Genomic DNA, 20,209 nt, shown 5'->3' with positions numbered 1-20,209 from the left:
CTATTCAACTTTGGCGCCACCTGGTGGCCGTATCTGGTACGACACAATGAACCCCTCCTCACTCTCCCTCTCTCCTCCCCCACAGATCCTCCCGATGCTCCCAACACCCCCAGAGTCCACGAGGTGACAGCCAGCTCTGCCCACATCTCCTGGCACGAGCCGAAGGACAATGGCAGCCCGATCCTGGGCTACTGGATCGAGAGGAAGGAGGTTAACAGCAAACACTGGACCAGGGTCAACCGCGCTCTCCTCAACTCTCTGGAGGTGAAGGTCAGCGGCCTGATGGAGGGACTCACCTACATCTTCAGGGTGTGTGCCGAGAACCTCGCCGGGCCAGGGCCCTTCAGCGAGCCCACCGACCGCATCGTTGCCATGGACGCCATTTGTAAGTTCCCCAGACCTGTTGGTGTTCTGAGAGGACAGGGGATCAGACAGACTAGTTAGAGCGCCCCCTGTGTCAGCTCGGTGTCTGCTGGTCCATCACTGTGGGTTTTAGAGAACGGGCATTAAAGATGTCGTTATATGAAAATGTAGACACAGAGTGTAGGTTTTAGAGGTAGTCGAGTAAAAGTGTCTTACATCATGTCTTCTCTCACGCCCCCCTCCCTCAGTGCCTCCTGGTCCCCCCTCTCCATGGATTGTGGACACTGGGAAAGACTCTGTTATCGTGGCCTGGAAGCCTCCTCTGTACAACGGAGGAGGAGACATCCTGGGATACCACGTAGAGAAGGTGTGTATACTTGGTCCTGCTGGTGTTGGTCAGAGATCCCTGAGGTGAGGGTCTCACGTCCTGTTCCCTGCTCTCAGGTTCTGGCCGGGGAGAAGGACTGGACTCGAAGCACAGAGTTCAGGTGTAAGGAGCTGACCTACACAGTGACCGGTCTTACAGAGGGAGCAGATTATTATATCCGTGTCGTCGCCGTGAATGACGCCGGACCTGGAGCTCCTGGAGTAACTGAACCTGTCACCGTCAAAGAGCCCCAAGGTACGAAGACTAACAGCTGCTACAGATCTAACACTCCTGCAGGGAGGATTATTTATGCATGATCCTAAGATTCAAACTGTAACTACTGTAGTCTCTTGTTCTACCTGAGAGCTCAAACATTTCACTCTGGTAATGATTTATTGATGAACGTGAAGTTCAGATTAAACAGATTCTAAAATCATGAAGCATTCTTCTGTGTCAGTACTGAATGCTTCCTGAATGTTCCTCCATCACTGACTCTGGGTGTCCATGTCCTTCAGAATCCCCCGCTGTGGACTTTGATGACTCTGTGAAAAATGGCGTGATGATCAAGGCCGGCGAGCCTCTGAGGCTGCCCGCTGTGGTGATCGGACGCCCGCAGCCCGAGGTGAAGTGGGCTAAAGACGACGCAGACATCGATGCCGAACGAATGATCGTGGAGACCTTGGGCAAGAACAGCACTCTGTTCATCAAGACGGCCGTGAGGTCCGATCACGGAAAGTACAAGATCTCAGGAACCAACAGCAGCGGGACCAAGACCGCCGAGACCAGAGTGGACGTGATGGGTCAGTGTTCAAAAGATTATCAGCAATCAATCAATCTATGTTTTACTGAAAACACACATCCAGCTTTTCAGTGTCACAAACCTCCAACAGCAGGCTTTTACATTTCATTAAAACACTCTGATAGGACGATCAGAGGATCATCACTGCTTGATGATTTACTTCTGAGACAGAGAACGTAGAGACTTAGACTCAGTAGAAACAGTCGTGCCCATGATCCTCACAGGTAACTGATAAAAACATGTCAGAATATGTTTTAGATTTATTTTATTTTGAAGACACTTCATGCAAAGACTTCAGTGTTTCCACTCTCTATAGTCTCATACGTGACCCCGGCTGACCTCTCTGTGTCAGCACTGAGCTCATACAAACATTAACACACCTGAGGCCACAGTTCTGACACAAGCTGAACTCTTCCCCGCAGACGTCCCAGGGCCGGTGGTGGACCTGAAGACAGTAACTGTGACCAAGAAGAACATCATTCTCACCTGGTCTGACCCCCTGGACAATGGCGGCAGTGACATCATCGGCTATGAGGTGCTGAGAAAGGACGCCAAGATGAAACTCTTCCGCCAACCCATCGAGACAGCATCCTGCAAGTGCGACGTCCAGGGCCTGCTGGTCGGGGAGGAGTACGACTTCAGGGTCGTCGCCAGGAACAAGTACGGAGACGGCCGACCAGCCGACCTCGGTCCCATCGTGGCTGAGGATCCAAAAGGTAAATCCATCAAACATGGCTGACATTAAATCGCACTGTTGGGATGAATTATGTGGGAGAAGTTGTTTGACTCCTGTTGAATCAATTGTCTAACTCTGACCGTGGTCCAGGAACTCCATCCGCTCCCGAGAAGCTGCACTACACTGACAGAAGCAAGAGCACCATCACACTGGCCTGGCAGCCACCTCGCACTGACGGAGGCAGCCCCATCGGAGGATACTATGTAGAGAAGATGAGGTCTGACGGCTCCGAGTTTGAAGTGGCCAACCGCAAGATCTTCACAGAGTGCTGCGGAACCATCGAGAACCTGTCCGAGAACCAGGAGTACCAGTTCCGTGTCAAAGCCGTCAATGAAGTTGGAGATGGAGACCCCTCCAAGCCAATCACAGCCAAGATTCAGGATGACGAGAGTATGATATCATGATTTACTGTTTAAGAGAAAGCTGTGGGTTTAGCTGAGGAGAGACAAAGAAAGACCAAACTGACTCGTCTGTCTGTTCACAGTTTCTCCGGTTATCACCATCCTGAAGTTCTTCAAGAACAACGCCATCAACGTGAAGAAAGCCTCAGCCATCGATATCCCAGCCGAGGTGAAGGGTCTCCCTCTACCCACGCTGCAGTGGATGAAGGACGACGTGGTGATCGAGGAGCCTGATGTAGAGAAGATGACCATGGAGACCGAGGAGGTGAGAACTGATTCACTATCAACGCAGCAGCACCGACATCTCCACAGACCATGTTTAACAAAGTCCTGTTTCCAGAGTCCTCAGCTCAGCACGCTTGATATTTATCTTCATGCTTGAATGAAGCTTTGAGCGTTTGTTTCCTGAAAGTCTTCATGTTGAACACACAGACAGGAAGCTGTGCAGGAGCTGCTCTTTATAAGTATGCCTCTTGCCTTCATCTCTCCAGGTGAACCGCACAACTGTGAGGTCCAAGATTGCCATCCCAAAAACCATTCGTCAGGACAAGGGCAACTACATGCTGGTGGCTGAGAACTGTCACGGCAAAGCTCAGCAGGTCATTCATGTGGAGATCTTTGGTAAGATCGAACTCTGATACCTGTTTCATACCTGATCTATAAGGATTGCATTTAATGTACTAATCATCTATCGTGACCCAATGTTTTCAGACCGTCCTCTTCCCCCGAGAAACATTGTGGTCTCAGATATCAAAGCTGAGTCCTGCTACCTCACCTGGGACGCCCCCGAGGACAACGGAGGCAGCGAGCTCACCAACTACATTGTTGAGCGCCGCGACGCCAGCAAGAAGAAGTCTGACTTTGAGGTCATGACCATCAACCTGATCGACAGGAGATATGGGGTGAGTCACCAAAACCAAACTGTAGACCCCCTCCAAAAACCAAAACCCAAAACCAGTTTTTAAATCCACACACAGAGATATCTGTGTCAGAATACTTTCTCTCTTTTTAACAAGCATCCCAGAAACAGACCCGGAGTGATGATCTTCATATTTCTGTGATTAATCTGAGTCCACCTTTAGCGCCTGCAGAGATCACTAACAGTGCCGGTCCTTCCCTGCTTCTTCAGGTCTACAAACTGAATCTGAACGGGCTCTACCAGTTCAGAATCAAAGCTGAGAACAAGTATGGGGTCAGTGACGGCTGTGACTCCGAGAAAGTCCAGCTCCGGGATCCGTTTGGCCTCCCTGGACCGCCTCGTAACCCCAAAATCATCGCCGCCACAGCAACTACCATGACCCTCACCTGGGATCCTCCTTTGGACAATGGTGGCTCCACTATCCAGGGCTACTGGCTGGAGAAGAGGGAGCGTGGCGCCGTTTACTGGGGGCGAGTCAATCGTGCCCCTGTCACCAAACCGGCTGTAAAGGGTCTGCAGTACACCGTGCTGAAGCTCATCGAAGGAACGGAGTACCAGTTCAGGGTCGCAGCCTGCAACGCTGCAGGAGTCGGACCGCCCTGCGAGTCCTCAGAGTGCCGCTTCGCTGTGGATCCATGCAGTGAGTACAGATGCAGCTCAATGTCTGTTTTATCAGCTTCAGCAGCTTAAACTGGGGCTGGACTACAGTTACATTTAGACTGATGAATTGTCTAATGATTAGACTATTCTCATATCATAATAAACATATTCAGAATGATCTTATAGACATAAGGAGCTCTTGAAGAGCAGCAGCCTCCGGCAGCCCTTAGCTCCTGTAGCAGACACACACGTATATCAGTCCAGAGAACATGAAACTGAAAGAGTTCAAAGTTTACCTTCAGACTGATATCAGGTGACGTGTTCAGTGTTTGTTGTATATTTCTGTTTATTTCTTATTCATTCACATTTGCTGACCTTTGACTCCCTGTCCGGCTCCTCTTTCAGACGCTCCCAGCCCACCTGGATCCCCGGAGGTTAAAGACAAGACTAAGAGCAGCATCACGCTCGGCTGGACCCCGCCAGAAAGAGACGGTGGCAGCCCCATCAAGGGTTACATCATCGAGGTCCACGAGGAGGGCTCTCCTGACTGGAGGAGGGTGAACCCAGCTGACAAGCTCCACCCCACCACCGAAATCACGGTCCCCGACCTGAAGGAGGGCAAAAAGTGCAAGTTCAGGATCTACGCAGTGAACGCTGCTGGAAACTCTGAGCCTGCCAGGACAGGAGACGTCCTGGTCCAGGACATCCTGAGTAAGTCTTACTGTGGCAAACTAGCCATTAAGGTGTCTCACATGGTGTCTTTACCTGGTATTAATGCTGACTTTAGTATTAATGGATTAAACAAGTTAAAGCTGGTCCCTCTTGTTGAAGTTTAACAGAAAGGTCTGAACGGTCTCCCCTCTCTTACTGTCCTTTAGTCGAGCCTTCAGTGACTCTGGACGTGAGCGCACATGACCTGCTGAACTGCAGAGCGGGAACAGCCATCACAATCCCCGCCACCATCACAGGACGCCCCATTCCCAAAGTCACCTGGACCTTTGATGGAACCGCTGAGACTGAGAAGAAGAACGAGCTGCACACGCTGCCCGTGGACTCTGAGGTCAGGACACTCACACTTTACCTGGGAGTCAAACTTTAAAGGACACACAGAAAGAGAGATTTCTAACATGAGATTATACTGGTGCTTCCCTCAGATCAACTCCACTGACACAACGTCTGTCATCCTGATCCCGGAGAGCAAACTGAACCACAGCGGCCGATACATCATCAATGCCGAGAGCGTTGCTGGACACAAGGTGGTCAAAGTCAGAGTCAACGTGCTGGGTACGGAAACATTCAAAGTTTACTTTGGCACAAAGTTATTTCATATGTAAAGGGTCAAAGACATCTGACGGAGCATCCCTGTGTCTCCTCTGGTCTATACAGATCTGCCTGGACCTCCCAGAGACCTTAAGGTCAGTGATGTGACCAGGGGAACCTGCAGACTCACCTGGAAACCGCCAGCGTGTGACGGAGGAGAGAGAGTGAAGAGCTACTTTATCGAGAAGAAGTCAGTTACGGGCAAAGCCTGGACCAAAGTAAGACCCCCCCCCCCCCCCCCCCCCCCCATCTATAGCCTTCAGGTAATCATACAGTATTAAGACAATGTCCTGACCCTGGTCTGCTTCTTCAGGTGAACCCTGCCTGTGCTGCTCAGTCCCTGGTGGTTCCAGACTTAATCAATGGTCAGGAGTACCTGTTCCGTATCAAAGCTGAGAACCGCTTTGGGTTTGGTCCGATTGCTCAGACCCCTGAGGGAACCAGAGCCACAGATCCAATCCGTAAGTCCACTCTCTCTTCTGCTGGTTTACAGTCTCTACATTCATAGCTTAAGATACAGAAACCTGCACCTGCTGTAATTCTGGTTTGTCGTTTCTGTCACTGGGGAGCAGCCTCAGAGTGATCTTGAATTGGTCTTGTGTGTGTGCAGATCCTCCTGATCCTCCAACCAGGCTGAAGATCCAGAGTGTGAGGAAGGGCACAGTGACTCTGACCTGGAAGGCTCCAAAGAACGATGGCGGTGCACCCGTCACCCACTACAGTGTGGACCTGCTGTGCTGGGATGCCAGTGGCCAAAAGGAGGCCTGGAGGAGGTAAACTTTCACCTTGCGTGAGCCGGGCTAGAGACAGAGTCTGACAAAGGTCAAATAATCCTCTGCTGCATTTCTGCTGTCTGCTCTCATCTTAATATACCATGAGCGGAGGACAGGGGCAGTTAAAGTAAGACAGGCAGAGAGTTCCCCCGGCAGCTCCCTATAGCAGCATAACTAAGAGCTGGTCCAAGCCTGATCCAGCTCGAACTATAAGCTTTACCAAAAAGGAAAGTTTGAAGCCGACTCTTAAAAGTAGAGAAGGTGTCTGCCTTCCGGACCATGACTGGTAGATGATTCCAAAGGAGAGGGGGCTGATAACCGTCCATGATTTCATCAAGCCACTAAAACTCAACAGAACGCAGAATGAGTCCTTGTTGATGATGTCCAAGAGTTCACAGTTTTCCAGAACAAATTTTTTCCCTCCGTGTAAAATGAGTCCAGTGGTCTCAGTAAGACTTCCACCTCATCTTTTTATACTGGATCCCGTCCCCCTCAGGTGCAACAGGAGAGACGTGGACACCACCCGGTTCAAAGTGGAGGACCTGACAGAGGGAGAAGAGTATGAGTTCAGAGTGCAGGCGTACAATGCAGCTGGAGCCAGCAGACCTTCAACCACCGTTGGACCCATTGTGGTCCAGGACCAGACCTGTAAGACCAGAACTCCCAACAGGGGACTTAAATGTGACTAAAAGTGTATAACAAGCCTAACTGCTCCATGAGCTCCAAGTAGCATCAACACCTTCTATCACCAAACGTTCTCTTTCCTAAAACACTGAGGATCTCCTGTTGTTCTGCTGCAGGTGCTCCTTCTATCGAGCTGGATGAGTTCATGGAGGTGGAACAGGGCTCCGACATCAGCATCGTGGCCAAGATCCGCGGCTGTCCATTCCCCAAACTCACCTGGTTCAAGGCTCCGCCCCACAAGTCGGACAACAAGGTGGAGGTTCAGTACGACGAGCACATCAACAAGATGGTGTCGGACGACAGCTGCACACTGCTCATCCAGCAGGGCAAACGTCCTGACACTGGCCTGTACACGCTGGTGGCTTCCAATAGCATCGGTAAAGCCTCCAAGGAGATGAGGCTCAACGTGCTCGGTGAGTCAAACACATCAGACAGATTGTTTTCCAGTGTCACTAACTTACATCATCAGATTCAACACAAGCAGAGACTCTTTGAAATTAACTCCAGGAAGTTTTTTGTTAAACTTGAGTCCTGACATTTACTCACCTCATGATTAGTTCATTCATGAAGTCTTCACTCTCATGCATGAGATGTGTCTGTAGTGTGCAACAGTAGATCCTCACCCTAAACTTTTCTGTAAATCAGGGACGACTTCATCAGTCAGGTTGTACTGGAGGCCTTTTCTTTAACATATCAGGACAACATGAAGCTCCACCATCCTGTCCCTTTAATTGATCCTGTCTTCATTTTTATGTTTCTTCAGGTCTATCCTAACCAAAGCTGGCTTCAGCAGAAATTCAGATTTGTTTTATAAAATGTGTAAAAGCTGTTTAAACTTGAGCAAAGAGCTGCATGAAGCAGAGAGGTTCAGGTGTAGATGAAGTGGAAGATTAATTCTTAGAAAATTAATTTCTGTGTTCTCATCTTTAGGTCGACCTGGTGCTCCCTCTGCTCCTATTAAATTTGAGGAGATTGGGGCTGAGAAGATCACTCTGTCCTGGCTGCCACCGAAGGATGACGGTGGATCCAAAGTCACAAACTATGTCATCTGGAGGCGTGTCGCCAACAGGAAGACCTGGGTGATTGTTACCAACGAACCCAAAGACCGCATCTGGACAGTCGAGAACCTGATGACAGGACACGAGTATGTGTTCCGTGTCATGGCCCAGAACAAGTTCGGAGTCGGAGACCCTCTGGACAGCGAGCCTGAAGTTGCCCGCACCCGCTACAGTGAGTTCAGGATGAGGGACGAATTACACTTTTATATAAATGTTTGAGCACTAAAGCAGCGAGCATGTTTAATGAGAACTGTTTGTCTTTCTCTAAACTACAATCATAATAATCCTAAACTAATGTAGGCCGGTGTGTAAGATCAAAGAAAGGTTAAAGACAAACACCTGAGTTTGGAAACGTAAACCTTTATTGGTTCATGTTTGATCCAGATTAGAGGTGTCTCATATACATACAGTATGACACTGTAACCATCGGTACTGGACTAATACCATCCAACCTTGATCCTCTCTGCAGCTGTCCCTGGACAGTGTGAGAAGCCGACTGTCACCAACATCACCATGGACTCCATGACAGTTAACTGGGAGGAGCCTGAGGATGACGGTGGCACCCCTATCTCAGGCTACTGGCTGGAACGCAAAGAGACCACGGGCAAACGCTGGACCCGTGTCAGCCGTGACCCCATCCGACCCATGGGCATGGGAGAGTCATTCGGGGTTACTGGACTCATTGAGGGCTCCCAGTACCTGTTCAGAGTCACTGCCATCAATGCTGCTGGACCTGGACTTCCCAGCGCTCCAACTGATCCCGTCTTTGCCAGAGACCCCATCGGTAAGTTCCCACACTGAAATCTAACAAGTTGTAAATCCAAAGCGATGGGTGTTAACTGCCTGTGTTCCTCGGCCCCTAGCTCCACCCTCTCCACCAACGCCAAAGGTCTCTGATTGGACAAAGTCCACAGTGGACCTGGAATGGATCCCACCTTTGAAAGATGGAGGCTCCAAGATCATCGGCTACTGGGTGGAGTACAAGGAGGAGGGTACTGAAGCCTGGGTCAAGGTGAGAGATACCCAGCCTTCACCTTTATGCCATCACTGGTTTAGTGGTCTGACCCTGTTTAAGACAGACTTGTGCTGTTCAGTGACCTTTGGAACGCCGTCTTTGTGTCTTTTAGGCCAAGGACACTGAAACCCGTGGCACCCGGCTGGTGATCGCTGGCCTCAAGACTGGCGGACAGTATAAGTTCAGGGTGATCGCATTTAATGCTGCTGGTAACGGTGAGCCCGGAGAGGTCCCAGAGGTGCTTGAGGTCAACGACAGAACAAGTAAGTTGGTCTCAGAGGATCACAGTTCAAAGCAAACCCCATCTCTACCGTCTGGTCTTTGAGGACATGGCAGACTGTAAAGTTTAGTATCTCTCTCGCAGTTGCACCGGAGGTCGACCTGGACGCTTCAGTGAAGGAGAGGATGGTGGTCCATGCCGGCGGAGTGATCCGTATCATTGCTTACATATCTGGCAAACCATCCCCAGAGGTGGTCTGGGGCAGAGAGGGAGGAGCGCTGCCTCCTGAGGCCAAAGTGGAGACGACAGCCATCAGTTCTTCTCTGGTCATCAAGCCCTGCATCAGAAGGCACCTCGGCGTCTACACGCTGACAGCCAAGAATGCTGGAGGAGAGAAGTCTAAGAAGATCACCGTGGAAGTCCTGGGTAAAGTCCTGCTTTTTCAGTAAGATGGCTTTGCATCCTCATTTTTTGTTATTTGTATTTCCTAAAACTTGACATGTCGTACTACAGATGTCCCGGGGCCTGTCGGTATTCCGTTGGTTGCAGAGAACCTGACCATCGACTCCTGCAAAATCAACTGGTTCTTCCCCGAGAATGATGGTGGTTCTCCAATCAGTAACTTTGTCATTGAGAAACGTGAGGCCGAGCGTAAAGCCTGGACCTCCCTGTCCTTCACTGCCAGCAGACAGAACGCCATTGCTCACGGCCTCACCCCCGGGAAAGCTTATTTCTTCAGGGTTGCCGCTGTGAACGCTATCGGTGTTGGACCCTTCATGGCGACTGCAGCTGAGGTGGTCGTCAAGGAGCCAATCAGTGAGTCTAGTTAATCAATCTCTGAACATTAAAACCGTTCTGCTGTAGATGGGATGGTCAGGAGGCCCCAGGATATAAACTATCTATATTCTCCCGCAGCTGAAGTTTTCAATCTAAATAAAAACTGCACATTATATGACACAGATCGGTCAATAATTACCCGCCTGTTTCTTCTTCCATCAGGTGTTCCTGACCGCCCTGAGGAACTGGAGGTCAGCAAAGTCACCAAAGATTTGATCAGTGTCACGTGGAAGGCCCCCAAGTTTGATGGTGGTTCAGAGATCATCATGTATATCCTGGAAGCTCGTATGATCGGCAAAGACAAGTACACAAGACTGACAAAGGAGAAGTTGATGGAGAGGAAGTTCACCTACGATGGCCTGAGGGAGGGTGACACCTATGAGTTCAGGGTCATTGCCGTCAACGAGGTCGGACCCAGCAAGCCATCATTCTGCACCAAACCAATCACCTGCAAGAATGAGCTAGGTGAGAACCTATTCAGATCGATTAGCAGTGACTGATTGATCCATTACTGGAAGAATATACTCGCCGAGACACTTTGGAGATTTGAAAAACATGGTGTTTACACTTTTTTTCCCCTGTGGGACATCACTGATGTTCTGAACAGCTTCATGTACCCTGTTCCCAGTGATTCATTGAATCCGATAGTTCATTGATTTCACAGACTCTCAAACACTATAATGAAGCATTTTCAATGTTTGAAGCAGGGTTAAAATATAGATGCCCCTTCATATACAAGTCCGTGCCCAGAAGAGAGTCTGTCTGCTGGACATAGTTTATCCTTTAGAAACACACCGACGCCCTCGGTGTGTCACCTAATCTAACTGGTCTTTGTCTTCCACTTTCAGAGCCCCCAACCATTGAGGTGGACTTCCGTGATAAGATCATCATCCGTGTGGGGGAGAGTTGCTTGCTGCAGGGCCGTTACACCGGAAAACCTGCCCCGACCATCGCCTGGTACCGAGATGATGAGGAACTGAAGGCCGACGTACACACCATGTTTAAGAACACCCTGACCACAATGTCGCTGGGTCTGATGAAGGCAAAGCGCGAGCACAGCGGCAGATACATGGTGGTGGTGGAGAATAGTACTGGCTCCAGGAAAGGAGTGTGCAACATCACCGTCGTTGGTAAGTAGGAAGGACTTGTGTCGGGAGAAGGGGATTTAAGGGGCAGATAATTTAAGAAATATAAAGACACAGAAAGGAATCATGGAGTCTGATGGGGAAGAGAGGGGGGTTAACATTAGACCCTGTGGTGTCACACTCACAAAGAAGGTCTCCTGTGTGAAAGAATGACCCCGGTGTCATCAGGGGAGTAATGCAAAGAGTAAATGTTGATAAGAGTAGGAGCCATCAGCCTGGTGCAACACCAGAAGTCATCGTGCCCTTCATTTACCTTTATGAAGCAGACTGAACATATCAGTTTAAAAAGATGCATCAGTTAAAGTTCTTCTGGATAGAGCTGGTGTATGTGGAACACTCTAATTCCTAACCCTGGGACTGTTCTGTCCCACAGACCGTCCTACCCCTCCTGTCGGTCCTGTGGTGTTCGATGAGGTGCACAGGGAGTACATGGTCATCTCCTGGAAACCTCCTGTGGACAACGGTGGTGTCGACATCTCCAACTACATAATCGAGCAGAGAGACACCAACAGAGACACCTGGACCACAGTCACATCTGCCAACACCAAGACCACATGCAAGGTGGGTCCTGATGGTTCAGACTCCAGTGTGCTGTTATGTTAATGTGCAGATCCTTATGCAGCAGGTGTGCTACACTTCAGAGATACTCATGAGTTGTCTTCTGGCCTCAGATCCCCAAGCTTACAGAGGGCAAGGAGTACATCATGAGGATCTCTGCTGAGAACACGTACGGTATCAGCGACCCACTGGAGTCCGAGGAGATGAGAGCCAAAGATCTCTTCAGTAAGTTCTGCTCCAATAAATCCATTAATTCTTTATGTTATAGGGTTTCTTTTGAGTTCTCCTTATAAACGACTTCATGTAGTGGATCTCTTTGTATTTAAACTATTTCTTGAAGTTTTCTGTTCTCATGTTTTTGTATTTCTACACATTTGTGGTTCTGTGACGTATTAATCAGATCAGATTACAAATCTTCACATTAACTGATGATTAAAGATACTTTTTAAAACAGATCCTGGAAACAGATTAATAACCCCGACCTCTTCCCCCCCTCTGCAGGAGTCCCTGAGGCGCCTGAGATGCCAACAGTTAGAGAGGTGTATGGAACCAATGCCCTGGTTCTCTGGAACCGGCCTCGAGATGGAGGAAAACCCATTACCAACTACGTCCTTGAGAAGAAGGAGCCCACAGCCAAGAGGTGGTCCAGAGTCACCAGAGATACGCTTTACCCACACACTCAATACAGGGTCCAGGACCTGGTGGAGGGCTGCGAGTACGAGTTCAGGGTGATGGCTGAGAACGAGCTGGGAACTGGAGATCCTAGTGTCCCGTCCAAACCCATCCTGGCCAAGGATCCTATCGGTCAGTGCAACATAAAAACCAGACGCGTATCATCCAGACAGAGTTGTTTCTGAACAGTAAAACGTTGCCGCTCTGATCGACAGAATATGTTTGGTTGAGATGAAGTATCCTCATTTAGTTCAGACTTTTTTTTTTTTGTTAGTATTTATTCTAAATAGTGTAAGCATTGTTCTGAGTACTGTTCCTCACTTTGTTCAGCATTTAACTAGTTAACTCTTCACATGCGATTCTCATCTTATTTGCAAAAACACTTTTGCACTATAGATACACAAAAACCAGCCACTTTGATAAAAGTCTATTAAAAAATAACTAAGTAAAACTATAGCATAAATTGTGGCAATCATTACAGAAGAGACGTTTCTTTGTGTTCCTCCAGGGTAATAGCAGCTTACCAAACACAAGGTTTTTATTATGTTTGTGTAAAATTAACAGTCTCCCCTGATATCTCCCCCTCACAGTTCGACCAAGCCCTCCAGTGACCCCTGAGGCTTATGATAAGACCAAGGACACTGTGAGCCTGAGGTGGCAGATGCCTCGCCACGATGGAAAGGGCAGAATCTTCGGCTACATTGTTGAGTACCAGAAGCCGGGTGCAGTTGAATGGGTTCAGGCCAATGAGACTCCAGAGCAGTGCCCCGACCTCCATTATGTAGTGACAGGCCTGGCAGATGGACAAGAGTATAACTTCAGGATCTTCACCGTCAACGCTGCAGGAAAATCTGACCCTGCCTATGTCAAGCAGCCCATCAAAGTCCATGACAGACTTGGTAAGTGGTTCATATTCATCTTCAGTCTGTAGATACTTATGTTTAAATTCAAACCAGACTCAAAGTTTAGTTTATCATCATTTTTAAAAAGTCCTATGATTTATTTTACAAATGGCTAAATTAAGTTAAATCTAAGTATGCCTGTGGGGTCTTTACAGCAGCATAAATGATATCATTGAGTGGATTGGCATGCACACCCGGCCTTTCTAAAGGAAAGGTTTCTGTTTATGTGATTTAGTTCAAGGCTTCAATTAAATTTCTCCAAAAACAAACATTGCTGAATAAAAGTATAAATTTTAATATTTCAATGCTGGCTTTTTTTAAATTGAGACAAAACAGAGTTATAATTTAGCTAAAGCTTTGTTTTATTGTCCAGCTAAACGGCAGTCTGATGGTAACAGATGTTTATGTTCAGTGTACAAGCAAAGCAGCTGACTACAGTCTTGACTGTATATTTAAAAACAGTTTTGTGTCATTGTTGTTTTTGTTTTATATTTGTGATTGTTGTGACAAATGAATTGACTAAATGTTCTTCTGTTGTCCTCTACAGAGGCGCCAGAATTGCTTCTAGATGCCAACATGGCCCGTGACCACCTGGCAATGCTGGGATCTGACATCACCCTGAGTGCCACTGTTAAGGGTGTACCAACACCTACTATCAGCTGGAAGAAGAATGACGGGGATGTTCCTGCTCACATCACGGTTGCTGTCACTGCCACCGGGAGCAAAGTGTTCATCCCGAAGTGTGTGCGCCCAGACTCTGGAAACTTCACCATCACTGCTGAGAACGCTGTTGGAACGAAATCAGCAACTGTTGCTGTGCTTGTGCTAAGTAAGGGAACGGTCCGCTCACACAAATACTGGATTTGGTTTGTCTCCATCAAACAAACAAATTCTAAAAAATGTTTTTCTTTGTGTTTAAATCAACATTCAGCCAACATACAGGTCATAAACATGCCATGAGCTAAACTGTAATCTTGTTCTTGTTCCAACAGATAAGCCGACTCCTCCCAGGGAGCTGGTGATCTCAGAGATTACCAGTGAATCTGCCTACCTGACATGGAAGGCTCCTGAGGACAACGGTGGTGCTGTCATCTCCCACTACGTTGTGGAGAAGAAGGATGTTGCTGCAGAGCATTGGGTGCCAGTCTCCGCTTCCAATAAGAAGCTGAGTCTGAAGGCAATGTACTTGATGGAAGGTATCCAGTACCTGTTCAGGGTGGCTGCTGAGAACCAGTTTGGCAAGAGCGATTATGTGGTGACGAGGTCACCCATCAAAGCAGTCGATCCTCTCTGTGAGTAACAGTCAAAATCAGTCATGGGTCAGATATTCACTTTAAAACGTTTATCAGTAACTCTTAGCACTCGTATCTGATATCATTAAACACAAATGTATGATTAGCAATGAACTGTTCTCTCCCGGATTCCTTCAGATCCTCCTGGCCCGCCCAAGAATCTGCATCACACTGATGCAGACAAGACCGAGGTTTGGTTGGCATGGGAGTGGCCAGACCGCACTGGTGGAAGTGAAATCACCGGCTTCATTGTTGAGCACCAGGAAGAAGGCCAGACTGACTGGGTCACCTTCAAGACAGTGAGCAACAACCATGCCCATGTTACTGGTCTTGAGGAGGGCAAGACTTACCGCTTCAGGGTTAAGGCTCAGAATGCCATTGGTGTGAGCCGTCCTGATACCAGTGTGCCCGTCACCTGCCAGGAGAAGACATGTAAGAAACATTATTCTGAGGGAGTTGTTGTCTGATGAAATGGATTTTATGTGTTCTGTATGTTCAGCCCAGAGTTAAATTTATATTTCTACTGTTGTTTCTTTCAGTGCCACCAACTATTGAAGTTGATGTGAAACTTATTGAGGGTCTTGTTGTCAAAGCTGGCAGTCCAATCAGCCTTCCAGCGAAGATGACAGGCATTCCCACTCCCACTGCCAAATGGATGACTGATGGCAAGGATATCTTATCTGAAGGCCGTTATAAAATTGAGACTGCTGGATTGTCCACCATCCTCAGTATCCCTGAGTCCCAAAGAGGAGACACTGGAGAGTACATCCTCACTGTGGCTAATCCTGCAGGCAGCAAGACTGTTGCCTTGCATGTTACTGTGCTGGATCTTCCAGGTCCACCCATTGGACCCGTCAACATCTTGGAAGTCACCCCTGATCATATGATGATCCAGTGGAGGGCACCCAAGGATGATGGTGGCACACCAATCACCAGCTATGTGGTGGAAAAGAAGGATGTGAAGAAGTCATGGGAGCCCTGGTCTGTCGTTAGCTCCAGTGGCACCAGTACCAAGGCAAAGGTGTCCAGGCTAGAAAAGGGGCGTGAATACGTAGTCCGCGTGCGTGCAGAGAATAAGATTGGCTTTGGTGCAGCGCTTGAGAGTCCTCCTACTATTGCCAAACACATGTTCAACCCTCCTGGTCCACCAGGCCTGCCAGAGTGCTCCGATATCACAGAGAATGCTGTGACAGTACAATGGCCCCTGCCTGACTATGACGGAGGCAGCCCCATCAGTGGCTACGTGATTGAACGCAGAGAAATGACAGGAAAGTGGATTCGTGTCAACAAAACACCTGTGCTGGACCTCAGGTACAGAGTCTCAGGTCTGTTTGAAGGCAACAGCTACGAGTTCAGAGTGTTTGCTGAGAACGTTGCTGGTACCAGCAAACCCTCACCCACCTCTGATCCCATCAAGGCCACTCGTGCTATCACTAAACCAGGACCTCCTGGCAATCCTAAGCTGAAGGACTGGAGCAAGTCCTATGCTGACATCTGTTGGACAAAGCCCACAAGGGACGGAGGCAGTCCCATCCTGGGTTATGTTGTCGAGGCTCAGAAGTCAGGAACTGCCCAGTGGGATAGAATCAACAAGGATCTCATCAAGATGTGTGCCTACAGAGTGCCAGGCCTCATTGAAGGAATGGAGTATAGATTCCGGATTAAAGCCACCAACAAGGTTGGAGACAGTGAACCAAGGGAACTGACAGAAACTGTCTTAGCAAAGGACATCCTGGTGCCCCCTGAGGTTACAGTTGATGTGTCATGCCGGGACTCTCTGACAGTTAGAGCTGGTCAGATCATTAGTTTGATAACAAGAGTCAAAGGCAGACCAGACCCTGAGATCACATGGACCAAAGATGCCAGAGCCATGGGCCGGGACAAGCGCACTGAAATGAACAACAACTACCCTATGTGTGAACTCGTGATTAATGAGGCTGTCAGGTCAGACTATGGTAAATATGCAATCAATGCCAAGAACAGTAGTGGACAGGCACAGGCCACCATTATTGTCAATGTCCTGGACACACCAGGAGCTTGCCAGAACATTAAAGTAGCCTATGCGACGAAGAACTCCTGCATGGTGTCCTGGGAGAACCCTGAGGACAATGGAGGCACTGAGATCACTCAATACATAATTGAGTGCCGTCAGCCAAGCCAGAGAGGATGGACAGTGGTTTCCAGTGACTGCACCAAGCGGGTCATTAAGGCTCCTCTTACTGAGGGCTGTGAGTACTTCTTCCGTGTCAGTGCAGAGAATAAGATTGGCGCCGGTCCACCCATTGAGAGCAAGCAACCTGTGCTTGCAGTTGATCCAGTTGAAAAGCCTGGCGAACCAATTGACTTCCAAATCGCTGAGATTGGCAAGACCTTCTGCTTCCTTAAATGGAAGAAACCAGACTATGATGGTGGTAGTCGTAACTTGGCTTACCATGTTGAGAAGAAGCCTAAAGAGGCTGAAGACTGGGAGAGGCTTCATAAGGGTGCCATCAAGGAGACTTACTTCATGGCTGACCGCTGCATTGAAAACCAGATCTACCAGTTCAGAGTTCAGACTAAGAACGAGGGAGGCGAGAGCAACTGGGTGACTACACCAGATATCCTGGTTAAAGAACAGATTATGGAGCCTGAAGTCAAGATTAAACTGGATGGAACCCTTGTGGTCAAAGCAGGAGACTCCATTCCTATCGAGGCAACAATCAAAGGCAAACCACAGCCTGATATCAAGTGGACTAAAGATGAGAACACAGAGGAGATCAAGAAGAGCCCCAGGCTTCAAATAGAAAGCGGTGCTGACTTCTCAAAGCTGCTACTGACTGGCGCCAGACGCACCGACAGTGGCAAATATGTTGTTACTGCTTCCAATAGTGCAGGAACAGGCTCTGCTCATGCTAAAGTTAATGTACTGGACAGACCTGGCCCCATTAGGGACCTTAAGGTGTCCGGAGTCTCTATCGACAGGTGCAATCTTGCCTGGGAGGTCCCAGAGGATGATGGCGGCTGCGATATTTACAACTACATTATTGAGAAATGTGAGACCAAAAGAGGAGTCTGGTCAGTCCACACAAACGCTGTCATCACTAATAAAGCCAAAGTCACCCGTCTTATTGAGGGTAACGAGTACATCTTCAGGGTTCGTGCTGAGAATAAGATGGGTCCTGGCCCTGCAGTGCAGAGCGAGGCCATTGTAGCCGGCACCCAGTTCAGTGTACCTGATGCTCCTGAGGCACCAGAGGTCTCAAAGATTGCAAAGGAGGAGATGACTGTGCTGTGGTCAGAGCCAGAGAAAGATGGAGGAAAGCCAATCATTGGCTATCTTTTGGAAAAGAGGGAGGAGCATGCAGTTAGATGGTCCCCAGTCATCAAGGATCCAATCCCTTCTACTCATTATACAGTTACTGGACTGCTGCCACTCCATGACTACCAATACAGAGTGAAGGCTGTTAATGAAATCGGTGTTGGCAGCCCAAGCAAGGCTTCACGCGCCATTACTGCCAAGGACACAGTTGGTATGTACTAAAAAGAATGTTTTAAGAGTTGTAAATACCTACTGACTAAAACAAGAAGCTCACGATGAAATAACCAATCACATAATCTATTGCTTTAACCTTATTTTAAATGTGTCATTACAGAGGCTCCAGCACCTCCAACCAACTTGAAGGTCCTTGACAGTAGCAAGTCAAGTGTCACCCTGGGCTGGGTCAAGCCCGTATCAGATGGCGGGGCCCCCCTCATTGGCTATGTTGTGGAAATGAAAGCACCGGGAAGTGCAAAGAAAGGAGACGATGGTTGGAAGAGGTGCAATGTGGCAGCCCAACTGGTTGTGTGCGAGTTCACAGTCACTAGTCTGGATGAGAACCTCGTGTATGAATTCAGAGTGTCAGCTCAGAACCAGGTGGGCATGAGCCTGCCTTGCAACCTTGAGGGTGCCGTGATACCAAAGGATATTCTGGGTGAGAACTTCAGTAAAGACTTTGCTTGATAGTAGTTCCTTAATGCTGATGAAAGGAGGATTTATTTTATTCCGACATGAGAGGGATGAATTGCAGTTAATTTTGAGTGACTGACGCCTATGCTGCTCTTTCTTCCAACAGAGGCTCCAGAGATTGACTTGGATGCCAACCTGAAGCAGGGACTGACAGTCAGAGCCGGCTGTCCGATAAGACTGGTTGCCACTATCAGAGGAAGACCAGCTCCCACTGTTTGCTGGAGGAGGATGGGTATCGACAACGTGGCCAGGAAAGGAAAAGTTGACCTCATTGACACCATGACCTTCCTGATCATCCCAGACAGCACTCGCTATGACTCTGGCAAATACTGCCTGACTCTAAAGAGTGCTGCAGGGGAGAAAGCTGTGTTTGTCAATGTCAAGGTTCTGGGTATGTCCTATTTTTTTATGGTCCACACAAGTTGAACTTATTGCTGCGGCTCCGTTTCAAATAAAAGATAAATAACTACAAATACATATTTTGCCTGACAGACACCCCAGGGCCTGTGTTAAATCTGGAAGCTACTGACATCAAACAGACATCAGCCATGCTGTCCTGGAGTCCTCCAGAGATCGATGGTGGCAGCGAGGTTCTTCACTACATTGTTGAAAAGCGTGAGATCGACCGCAAGACCTGGGCGACTGTCAAGGCCGAAGTTGATAAGGACAAGATTCCCTTTAAAGTCAGCGGTCTGATGCCGGGTACTGAGTACTACTTCAGAGTTATAGCTGTCAATGAGTATGGTTCTGGAGTTCCCAAAGTATCACCAACTTCCTATATGGCCTCTGATCCTGTCAGTAAGTATCAACTTAAAGTCACACATGTTGATACTAGAGCTAAGAACTAACACACAGCTTAATGCAGCTGAAATCATAGTGCATTTCTCCTTGATCATGATACACATGAACACACCTATCTGATTTCCCAGGTAAGCCTGATCCTTGTGAGAAGATAGAGGTTCTGGAAATAACCAAGAACAGTGCCGCAGTCGGCTGGGTGAAGCCTGCAAGAGATGGCGGAGCCAAGATTGATGGTTACGTGATTGAATACATTGAGGTCAAACCTCCCCCAGAGATCCCTGCGCCTGCAGAGGTTTGTCATTTAATGAAACTAATTATTTTCTGTTTGCTTCAAGTAACTGATTTAATATTCCAAAACTTTCTGCCACACTTTTTTTTTATAACTTAAAATTCAAACTAATATTCAGAAATAAAACTTACCTCACTACTATTTTACAAATGTATGCATTTTTCTTTCATAGAAGCTTAGGGTAAAAAGGTTGAATCATTTATCCACAATGTTTTATTTACAACAGGTTCCAGAGGGAGGGGAAGCTCCTCCACCTCCTCCTCCACCTCCAGTAGTAGAGGAGGAAGAGGAGGCAGAACCTGTAAAGGAAGTGTGGAATGCCTACACTACAGTGAAAGGTTTGACAATCAGCATCAGCGGTCTGAAGGAGGGGAAAAGGTACAAGTTCAGAGTGGCTGCAAAGAACATCATGGGCATGAGCTCATTCACAGAGACCAGGCAGCCGGTCGAGATCAAGGAACAGATGTGTA

The 20,209-nt window shown here is 48.3% G+C and overlaps 1 pseudogene; it reads left to right on the top strand.

Moving 5' to 3' along the window:
• The window catches only part of LOC117820290, a 186,938-nt pseudogene that overhangs the window by 117,643 nt on the left and 49,086 nt on the right, over positions 1-20,209 (top strand).

Source organism: Notolabrus celidotus, chromosome 10 (assembly GCF_009762535.1).
Source record: "Notolabrus celidotus isolate fNotCel1 chromosome 10, fNotCel1.pri, whole genome shotgun sequence".
Lineage (NCBI taxonomy): Eukaryota > Metazoa > Chordata > Actinopteri > Labriformes > Labridae > Notolabrus > Notolabrus celidotus.
This window is presented reverse-complemented; position numbering and strand designations above follow the sequence as displayed.